This window comes from Trachemys scripta, chromosome 1 (assembly GCF_013100865.1).
Source record: "Trachemys scripta elegans isolate TJP31775 chromosome 1, CAS_Tse_1.0, whole genome shotgun sequence".
NCBI lineage: Eukaryota > Metazoa > Chordata > Testudines > Emydidae > Trachemys > Trachemys scripta.
In genome coordinates, this window is record NC_048298.1 from 343,252,760 (window position 1) to 343,263,757 (window position 10,998).

General features: G+C 45.3%; 1 pseudogene; it reads left to right on the plus strand.

Annotated features, from left to right (window-relative positions):
• The first annotated feature begins 9,544 nt into the window (after window positions 1-9,544).
• Window positions 9,545-10,490, plus strand: LOC117873022 (annotated as a pseudogene).
• The last annotated feature ends 508 nt before the right edge of the window (window positions 10,491-10,998 follow it).

Below are 10,998 nucleotides of genomic sequence, written 5' to 3' on the forward strand. Positions count from 1 at the left end.
TAAGTAGCCCCTTGTCTCACGGTTAAAGTTGCCACCCCTATCAAAAAATGAAATGTCTCTCTTGCAGCTGGGAGTGAGGGAAGGGATGTGGAAATAATCCAGCAAGTGACGAGGAAGCTAGAGAAAAGGGCATGTCCTTGGAGGAGAAGAGGCAAAACAGGGGTGCAGTCTTGGCAGAAGAGGTGAGGGAAGGGGTGGGTTTCCGGGGATCCAGTTAGCAGCAGTTAGAAAGGTGGCAACCCAATATATTGTACATAGACCGATTCCCCAGCTTGTCATGCTGACACAGCACAGTGAGGTCAGGGAAGAGTTTCAAGTCTTTCTGACTATCCGGTAAGTGATTCAGGGAAGACGGCCCAGAACCCTGTCACCAGCCAGCTTGTCACGGAGCTCAATCTACTTTCTCAACACCAGTCATGTTTTAATACACCTCAATCCTATCTCCCCTTAACCATCACTTTTCCAAACTGAAAAGTCCCAATCTTATTAATCTCTCCTCATACAGAACCCATTCCATACCCCTAAACATTTTGGTTGCCCTTTTCTGAACCTTTTCCAATTCCAATATATTTTGAGATGGGGTGAGCACATCTGAATGCAATATGCAAGATATGGGCGTAGCATGGATTTATATAGAAGCAATATGATATTTTCTGTCCTAATTTATATATCATCTTTCTATGTGTAATATTGAATATTGTCCATGGACTTTTATCAAACCCATGTGTTGTACCCCTGTGTAATACCACTCTGGTAGATAGGGCCACAAAGGTGTGAGTTGATGGACCATCAAGGAAACTTAGCTCTCACAATGGGTCATAGAAGAAATACACCCTGGTAGGGACCGTTGAATTGTGGATGGAGGTAAATGCATGGTTACGCAGGTGGTGTTGGAGAGAGGGCTTTGAATTCTTTGACCATGGGATGTTGATCCAGAAAGAAGGATTCTTAGGAAGAGATGGGATCCACCCACTGAAGTGAGGGAAGAGAAACTTTGCAGGGAGGCTTGCTAACCTAGTGAGGAGGGCTTTAAAGTAGGTTTGCCAGGGGATGGTGACCTAAGGTAAGTGGGGATGTGGGATACCAGGAGAAATAAAAAGTAGGAGAAATAAAAAGTAGGGCAATCAGCTAATTATCTTAGGTGCATGTACACGAACGCAAGAAGCCCGGGAGACAAGCAGGAAGAATTGGAAGTCCTGGCACAATCAAGGAACTATGATGTGATTGGAATAACAGAAATTTCGTGGGGCAGTTCACATGACTGGAGCACTGTCATGAATGGGTACAAACTGTTCAGGAAGAACAGGTCCGGAAGGAAAGGGGGAGGAGTTGCATTGTGTCTAAGAGAGTGGTATGATTTCCCAGAACTCCAGTATGAAACTGAAGTAAAGCCTGTTTGAGAGTCTTTGGGTTAAGTGACAGGCTCTAAGTTAGGTGTTACTCATTAAGAAGGAGATCTTGGAGTCACTGTGGATAGTTCTCTGAAAACATCTGCTCAATGTGCAGTGGCGATCAAAAAAGCTAAGAGAATGTTGGGAATCATTAGGAAAGGGATAGATAATAAGACAGAAAATATCATACTGCCTCTATAAATCCATGATACATCCACATCATGAATACTGTATGCATATCTGGTCGTCCATCTCCAAAAAGATATTTGGAAAAGGTACAGCGAAGGGCAACAGAAATAATTAGGGCTATGGAACACCTTCCATATGAGGAGTGATTGAAAAGACCGGGACAGTTTGGAAAAGGGATAACTAAGGGGGAATGTGACAGGAATTCTGTAAAACCATGACTGGTGTGGAAAAATTAAATAAGGAAAAGTTGTTTACTCCTTCACATAACACCAAAACTAGGCGTCTCCCAATGAAACTAATAGGCAGCGGATTTAAAACAAACAAAATAAAGTATTTCTTCACAGTCATCCTGTGGAATCCTTTGCCAAGTGATTTTGTAAAGGCCAAACCTGTAACAGGTGTTCAATAATAGCGATATAAGTTCATGGACTATAGGTCCATTAATGGCTGTTAGCTATGATGGGCAGGGATCCAACACTATGTTCTGAGTGTCCCTAGCCTCTGTTTTCCAAAAGCTGGGAGTGGGTGACAGGGGATGAATCACTTGATGATTGCCTGTTCTATTCATTCCCTCTGAAACACCTGCTATTGGCCAATGTCGGAAGAGAACATACGGGGCTAGATGGACCAATGGTCTTACCCAGTATGGCCATTCCGATGTTCTTATATAGACCCCACATTGCAGCCCAGTGGGCTAGCTTCCCTTAATTATATACACTGGCTGAAGTGAGGCTGACCAGTCTGTAGTTCCCTGGGTTCTCTTTCTTCCCTTTTTAAAATACAGGACTATATTTGCCTTTTTCCACTTGTCCGGGTTCTCCCTCGACCACCACCAATTTTCAAAGATAATGGCCAATGGCTCTGCAATCACATCAGCCAACTCCCTCAGCACCCTGAGATGCATTAGATCTGGACCCACAGACTTGTGCACATCCAGCTTTTCTAAATAGTCCTTAACATGATCTTTCACCACTGAGGGCTGCTCACCTCTTCCCCATATTGTGTTGCACAGTGCAGCAGTCTGGAAGCTGACCTTGTCTGTGAAGACCAAGGCAACACAAACATTGAGTACTTCAGCTTTTTCCACATCATCTGTCACTACGTTGCCTCCCCCATTCAGTAAGGGGGGTAGTGGTGCATTATGAGCAGCTATCCCACAGAACACCTCTTCCCATTCTGGTGCTGTACTTGTGGGAAGGGGAGGGGGGATGCGAGGTATTCTGGGGCTTCTCCCAATGCCCCGTGATGCATCACTTGTCATCCGAGCAATCCCTATGCTTCTGTCTGCTTTTGACGCTTTCTTTAAATATTTTTTTTACTGTGTGCTCTGTCTTCCCTTTTGTTCTGCGGGAGACTAGAGGAGAGGGCAGAGGTAACAGGGTTGTGGTGAAGGAATAAAGGAGCCATCAGAGAGATGGAACAACTGGAAACCCCAAGGAGTTGAAACTCTCAGGTAGTGCACTGGACTCTGGGAAGGGATCCAGACAGAGTTTTGAGATAGATCCATTCAAGATGTGGGTTTGTTGAGAAAGAAGACCAGCAGAAATTGAAATCCTTCTTATACATTCAGGACTTGAGGCAGTGGATTTCTTTACTAGGCTTTCTCTACACTAACACTTTTGTTTAAAAAACAATAAAAAGTGCCAGTGTGGTGAGTGCTACATGAGCAGGAAATGCTTGTTTGGGTTGGTTTGATGATGTTGGTAGGAGAGCTAGCTCCCATAGGCATAGAGCAGTCATTAGGGAGACCTTACAAGTTAACAGTACACCCCTGGTAGTTCTCTGGGACCTTCTTCAGAGTGGCGGTTCGTTACCTGTATTTTTTTTCCCCCTGTCCCTGGATAACACCGGATAACACCAGTTCAATTTGAGGGATCCGGCCATTTTTGTCAGGGTTTGAGTTTGTCCCATTGGTTTCAGTCTCATCGGGACATGTTGCTCTATGCCTTCATGAGCCCTCATTAGATTAGAAGTCCAATGTTTTAGTTGGCCTCATTTAGAGACAGGCAGTTTGTGTTTGTGCTGGGTATGTGAATTTGGCTTGTCTTTGTGATCAGCTGTATCATTGTTCTGTCTAGTGTTAATAATGGTGCCTCTGTAAAATGTTGCATTTTGACTTCACAAATGCAACCTCAGGATCACAGTCCTCCTCATATTCGCTGGCCGGCTGGAAGTGGCCTCAGAAAAGCAAGGAGGACATTCTGCACGAAGTTATGCAGAAATCCTTTGCTGAAAATAAAAAAAATGCACGAGTGACAGGACGTGCCAGGAGAGCACAGATTTATGGAAATAAACTGCGGAGCGACTCCTAAACATTAGGGAGCACCAAGCAGACTCGATTCAGGCATTCCTAATACTGTGTAGGGAGCAGCTCCGTGCCTGTGCCCATCGCCTTTTTGGACCAGCCTGCGTTAATGTCCGTGAAACACCCATGGTAACCCACAAGCCCTTGGATAACCATCGAGAAATACCCCTTCCTGTTAATGTATTTGGAGGCTAGGTGATCTGGTGTCAGAACTGGAATATATGTGCCAACTATTGCCTCTCCACAGTTAGGGAATCCATCTGCGCAAAGTCATCCACAATGTCAAACATATTGTCCAGAGTCACATTTTTTTTTCTGAGCAGGATGTGCTTAATGGCCCTGCAAACCCCAGTGGTCGACTTGCCCACTCCAAATTGGTTAACGACTAATTGGTAGCTATCTGGAGTAGCCAGCTTTCACAGTGCAATCGCCATGCCCTTCTCCATCAACAGAGCAGCTCTCATTCTCATTTCCTCACGGCATGGGGTGGGGCGAGCTCATCACACAGTCCCATGCAAGTGTCTTTTCTCATATAAAAGTTCTGCAGCCACTTCTCGTCATCCCAGACTTGCATGATGATATGATCCCACCACTCAGTGCTTGTTTCCTGAGCCCCAAAGTGGCGTTCCACTGTGGTCAGCAGATCCGGGCATGCCACAAGCAAGCTCGTGTTGTCTCTACTATGCATGTCAACATCTTCGTCGGACTCCTCATCCTCACTTTGTCATTTAAAGAGTAGCTGGACTGCCATTTGTGCCATGATAGTGAGACCCATCAGCATATTCATCAACAGTTCAGGATCCGTTCCCACAGACCGTAAACTTGGACAGAGTGTGCAATACAAAAACTGTTGAAAGATGGCGCCAAATGCGGATAGAAGGAAAAGGACTGCTGGGATGTGAAGCAATGCATGATGGGGCATTGGGACAGGACCCAGGTTGCCCCATGACCCTCTGCCCCCTTCCCACAAACCTCGGTGGCTGAAGGGGAAGGAGATGCTCTGTGGGATACCTTCCTAGAGTGCACCTCTCTGAATGCCGCTGCAAGTGTCGCAAGTGTGGCAATGCCATTGCGCTGGCAGCTCACAGTGTGAACACACAGCAGCCCTGTCCCTGCAGCGCTCTCTGAGGGGGGTTAACTCCCGGATCGTTACATCTGCAAGTGTGGACATAGCCTACGTCTGTTCCCCTGAGGCGACCCCAATGACTGTGATGCGTTGGCAGGTTTCTGAGTGGCAGTGGAAGTGGAGTCCTGGAATTCACATCTCACAGGAGTGGGGAGCTCACAACCTCCAGCTATTTCTGAAAACCTCAGATTCACCTTGACAGGATGGCAATGGCTATAGGCTGCCTCTTCCAGGCTTTGCTCTGCATCCCACCCATGTACAGTCCCTGAAAGAGCGGGAGTCCATTTCCCTCTTGGTGTGATGGAGAGACTGTGGTTACAGCAGGGAAGTCAGGACTCCTGGGTTTTGTCTGTAATCATGTCTCCCATTCTGTGTGTGACCTTCACCAGCTCGTATCTCCCCATGCCTCAGTTTACCTATCTGCATATTGGATATTTTCAAAAAGACTTTCCTTTGCTATTTGTTTTCAAAAACCTTCAATGAAGTGTGCTGCTGAGTATGATGATAGTGAGGAGATTTATTGATCTCTGATTACATATCACCTAGTCCCATATGTCTGTAGAAAGTGCTCAGGTCTTCCCTCAGTCATCTTTCTCGAGATCTGACCATCTCCTATCTACCCATCTATCCTGGGCATTTACAGGGTACCAGACCCTACGGACATCTAGGCATTATCCCTTATTTTCTCTCTCATTTGTGTATATTTTCTAAATACACAAATACACAAACAGCCAATTCCTCTCTGACTCAGCACAGAGCCCAGGAGTTCTCATCTCCCTTTGGGAAGGTCCCTTAATTACTGTTTACTCCTAAAGCTGGATAATTAGCACAGAAGAGGAGACATGCTTGTCTACAGCCTATTTAAATTCAGATGCTTTCTCCTCTAGAGGCTGAGCGAACCCCACTGGGATTGCACAGAGCTATATTATAAACTGTGCCCACCCCTGTGTCAGCTCTTTGCATGGGACGTTGCTGAAGATGCTGGGGTGAGAGAGCTATGGGACACGGCTACCTGAAGGGGATTCCCAGGGAGGATACTTCCATCTCAGAATTCACAGGTACCCATCTTTTGCTGGTGAGCTCACCTGATCGACAAACCCTGTGCAACGTGGGTGTGGTGCTATAGAGAGTAAGTCTGTGGTCCTTTCTGCTCTGCACAACATGACACATCCCAGGACTCTTGCCATAAGTGCTGAGTTTGCTAAAGAATCACTGGCCAAAATGTCACTGATTTCCGTATACCCCTGCACATCCCGCCTGATAGCCTCCAGCCCCAAGGTGGTGCATTTCAGTGGCACAGTGAATCCTTCAGGATGAAAGATGTTTTTAGATTAGCAATACAAGGCCTGAATTCTGAGACCCAGTGAGGCCAAACTTCCCTTGGAGCAAGAACGGAGTACAGAAGTCAGGAGCCAGCTGTGAGCTAATGCACAGACACTGTCACCCCCTCCTCTTGCATTTCAGGGCTCTGTCTGTTAATGGGGCAGAGGGGCTGCTACCTGACTTTTATCTGCTAGAAAGCTTTGAGGTGCAACTGTTCCTCACTAGAACAATAATAAGAATTTTTCAACATGGGTAACACATACTTTCTCCTAGCTTCACTCCAGAAGTCGGCTGAACTGTTATGCCTCAAACTTTCAAAAACCAATTCTGCTCAAAGCATAGACCCAGCATGGGAAATTTCAGCCCAATCACCCAAAATTTGGCAAACTTATAAGCAACTGAAAATGAGATCTTCTAATGGAAGGTGTCAGACAGCCTTAACTAAAGGTGATGCCACCAGCACCACCTCCAATGGCCAATCCATTTGTGAATCCTATTCTTCTATGCTTTTCGCTCCACTAATATTGGTACCAAGGAGTTCTACAGGCCAAACATGAATTATGTTAGCAATTATCTTTTCTCAATGTTATATGTTCAGACTTTCAATTTACTAAATGTTCCCTTGTTCATGTTATGAGAGATATTAAACATAAATGCCTGATCTACTTTCTTTATCAATAAATCCATAGATTTTAAGATCAGAAGGGACCATTTATCCAGTCTGTCCTCCTGTAAAATACGGGCCATTACATTTCACTCAGTTACCTCTGTATTGAGCCGAAAGACTTGTGTGTGACTAAGGCATGGTCTACACTAGAATTACATCATAGAATAATAGCGCCATAGAGTTATAAGGGAATGCAATGGCCTGCTACTCAATCCCCCTGACAAGATGCAGGATTTGTTTTGTCTTAGTCCTCTGAGACTGATGGCTATTCACATGTCTTTGGAAAACCTCCACAGAAGGCGCTTTCATGACTTCCCGGGGAGTCTGTTCCATTTGCCTCCTGTACTTAAAGTTAGGAAGATTTTCCTCACATTTAATTTAAATCTGCTAGGCTGGAATTTGAACCCATTGCCTCTTGTCCTGCACCTTTGTGGTAAGACAGAATAACTTTCCTCCACCTTTTTATGGCAGCCTTTCAAGTATTTGAAGACCACTTTCATGTCCCCCATTAATCTCCTTTTTCCAAATAAACATACTGGTGCCTTCAGCTTGCTCATACAGCTTGCATTCCATCCCCTGAATAACATTTCTCCGCAATGCCTATGCATCCTTTCCAGTTTCTCTACATCCTTTCTATATATTGGTGAGCAAAACTGGACACATTACCCCAATCGAGACCTAACCCGCACCGAGTCAAGGAATCCTATCATGTACTGTGAGTTGAATGTTATACTTTGCTAATATAACCTACATCGCATTTGCCTACTTTTAAACAGCAAAAAAACCCACACCCCAGAGAGATGTAGCTGTATCATAGAAATATAGAACTGGCAGGACCAGCACCATGTATAACATCCCTGACAGGTGTTTGTCTAACCTGCTTTTTAAAATCTCTCATGATGGAGATTCCACAACCTAAACAAGGCAATTTATTCCAGTGCCTAACCACCCTGAGAGTTAGGAAGTTTTTCCTAATGTCCAACCTAAACCACCCTGTCTGCAATTTAATAATAAATGGAGATAAACCTATCTCATAGAGCTGGAAGGTCAGAGAATACAGCCCCGTGCCTTCACTAGCAGGACTAAATACTGATTTCACCCCAGATCCCAGACTGGCCCCCTCAAGGATTGAACTCAGAACCCTGAGTTAAGTAGGTCAATATTCAAACCACTAAGCTATCCAACTTCTGGTCTTGGGAGACAATTTTCCCTTTTTCTCTGTTATGTATTGCTACTTCCCCCCCGCACACACACACACATGCCCCCAATTGCTGCCTTCCCTTTACCACTCAACTGCATTTTTACCCAAAGTAATTCACTTTGTTGATTGTGGAATCATGAGTTTCCTGCTATATAATAAACTGTTAGCAAAGAATTACCAATTTTCTTTCATATTTTTCTGTCTAAATTTTTTCCTCCCAATCAGTTTTGCTGACAATTTTCCTCAGCTTTGGGGAATTAGTCCTCTTGGACCATTAAGTGTCTATCGATAGGACTGGTTGGGAACTGTCCATTTGCATGTAAATCAGTTTAATTTTTTATTTTCTTCTCCTATACCATATGTTCTCCTCTTTGTCTCTTGTATAAACTAAAGAGTCCCAGACTTTTCTATATGTTTCCATATAGCAGCCTGTCCCATTCTCAGAGACTGTCTTGGAAATCCCATTTATATATGTTGTACATCTCTACCGCGATATAAAGTGACCCGATATAACATGAATTCAGATATAACGCGGTAAAGCAGCACTCCGGGGGAGCGGGGCTGCGCGCTCCGGTGGATCAAAGCAAGTTCAATATAACGCAGTTTCACCTATAACATGGTAAGATTTTTTGGCTCCCGAGGACAGCATTATATCGGGGTAGAGGTGTATCCTTAGTAGAGACTGGGTGACCAAGACACATATCCCGAAGATGTTATTCTCCATCCCACATTTTAGGGACAACTTTTGTGTTGTCCACAGCTGCGAATGATCGGGTATTTCTCTTGAGCTCCTATCAATGGGGCCCAGGTCTTTTCCCTGAGGTATGTTCTAGTTGGGATGTTTCTCCCAGCACATGTCTTCCAAAAAGTTTGTTTATTTTCACTCTCAGATTTTGAGTAACTGGATGAATGGGGAACACCCTACAGTATGGACTCCCTATCCTGGCTCTCATTGCATTAAGGAACAATGGTGGATAACCAGTATCCACAGTTGTGTTCCCTGCTGGTGCCTATTAAGGCTCCCCCACGACCAAGTGTAGGAATTATTAACCCAGGGACAACAATAAAAATATGGAATTGGATTTAGTAGGGTCATTGTTCATAGTTATTTTCTCTAAATAATGAAAATGTCATTTTTCAGTGTGTGAAGTGCGATCAAAATGCTTCTCTCATGAGAACAGCCTCCGCTAGTGAATGCAATGTCTCATATTAATGTTTTCTCTCCATTCAGTCATTTCTACTGGGACCATCACCAGAGACCCTGAGAACAAACAGAAAGTCAGGGGAACGGTACAAGAAGGAGACACCCTTATGCCTCAGAGTTGGACACCTTGACCACTCCATGTCAGATTCCAACACAACTGACTTCACCAACCCCTCCACCTTCATCCTACTTGGCATTCCTGGCCTAGAGGCAGCGCATATCTGGATCTCCATCCCCTTCTGCACCATGTACGCCATAGCCTTGTTGGGGAACTTCACTATCCTGTTCATCGTGAACAGGGAGCCGAGCCTCCACGAGCCCATGTTCTTTTTCCTCTGCATGCTGGCCATCACCGACCTGCTCATTTCCACATCCACTATGCCCAAAATGCTGAGCATCTTCTGGTTCAATTCCAGGGAGATCAGTTTCAGTGCCTGCCTCACCCAGATGTACTTCGTCCACTCCTTCTCAGCGATGGAGTCTGGAATCCTCGTGGCCATGGCTTTTGATCGCTATGTGGCCATCTGCCATCCCCTGAGACATTCCACAATCCTGACAACCTCTGTTGTGGCCAAGATAGGCCTCGCCTTGGTGCTGCGCAGTGTCATACTCACATTACCCTATCCCTTCCTGGCGAGGCAGTGGCCATATTGCAGAACCAACATCATCCCCCACTCCTATTGTCGGCATATAGCTGTGGTGAACCTGGCCTGCGCTGACATCCGCATCAGTAGTTACTATGGCCTGTTTAATCTTGTCTCTGTGATCGGAATGGTTGTGTTTTTTATCGCCGTGTCCTATACTCTGATCCTCCGGGCCATCTTCCGCCTTCCCACAAAGGATGCTCGGCTCAAAACTTTCGGGACCTGCATCTCTCATCTTTGTGCCATTTTAATTTTGTACATACCAGATTTCTTCTCATCTCTCACACATTGAGTGCCACAATGTGCCACTGCATATACGGATTCTCTTTGCTAATGTTTACCTGCTGGTGCCTCCTATGCTACACCCCATCATTTATGGGGTGAGGACGAAACAGATCCGGGACCGGCTGCTCCATCTCTTTTCTCATAAAGAGACCTAAATGTTTTCTTCTTGTGCTCTGGCTCTCAGATTGAGCTCTGTGCAGAGCTGGCTGGTGCATGGTGCTGGGGCCTGTTCCCTGAATCACTTACTGGAAACACAGAGATATTAAGTTATTAATGTGCTGTGTTGATGTGATGAACTGGGGAGTCAGTCTATGTGCACCACACTGGGTTGCCACTTTTCTAATTGCTGTTAGCTGGATCCCTGAAATTGCAATCTTCCCCCATCTCTTCTGTCAAGCCTCGACCCTGCTGTGTGTCTTCTCCCCAAGGTGCTGCACCGTCACTTGCTACTGTCTTCCCCTCCCCTTGTCATCTCTAAAACCAATATGTGCACACATCTTATGGCAAGTCATTTAAGGACACTGGTTAGTGTTAAAATTGTAGTGTTTATTCTTACTTTTATTCCCTCTGTGGAGAGGGAAACCCCATCAGGACTCCTGGGATCTCTGTTAGCTCTGGGAGAGGAAAGGGGTATAGTGGGTTACAGTAGGGGGCACATACCTC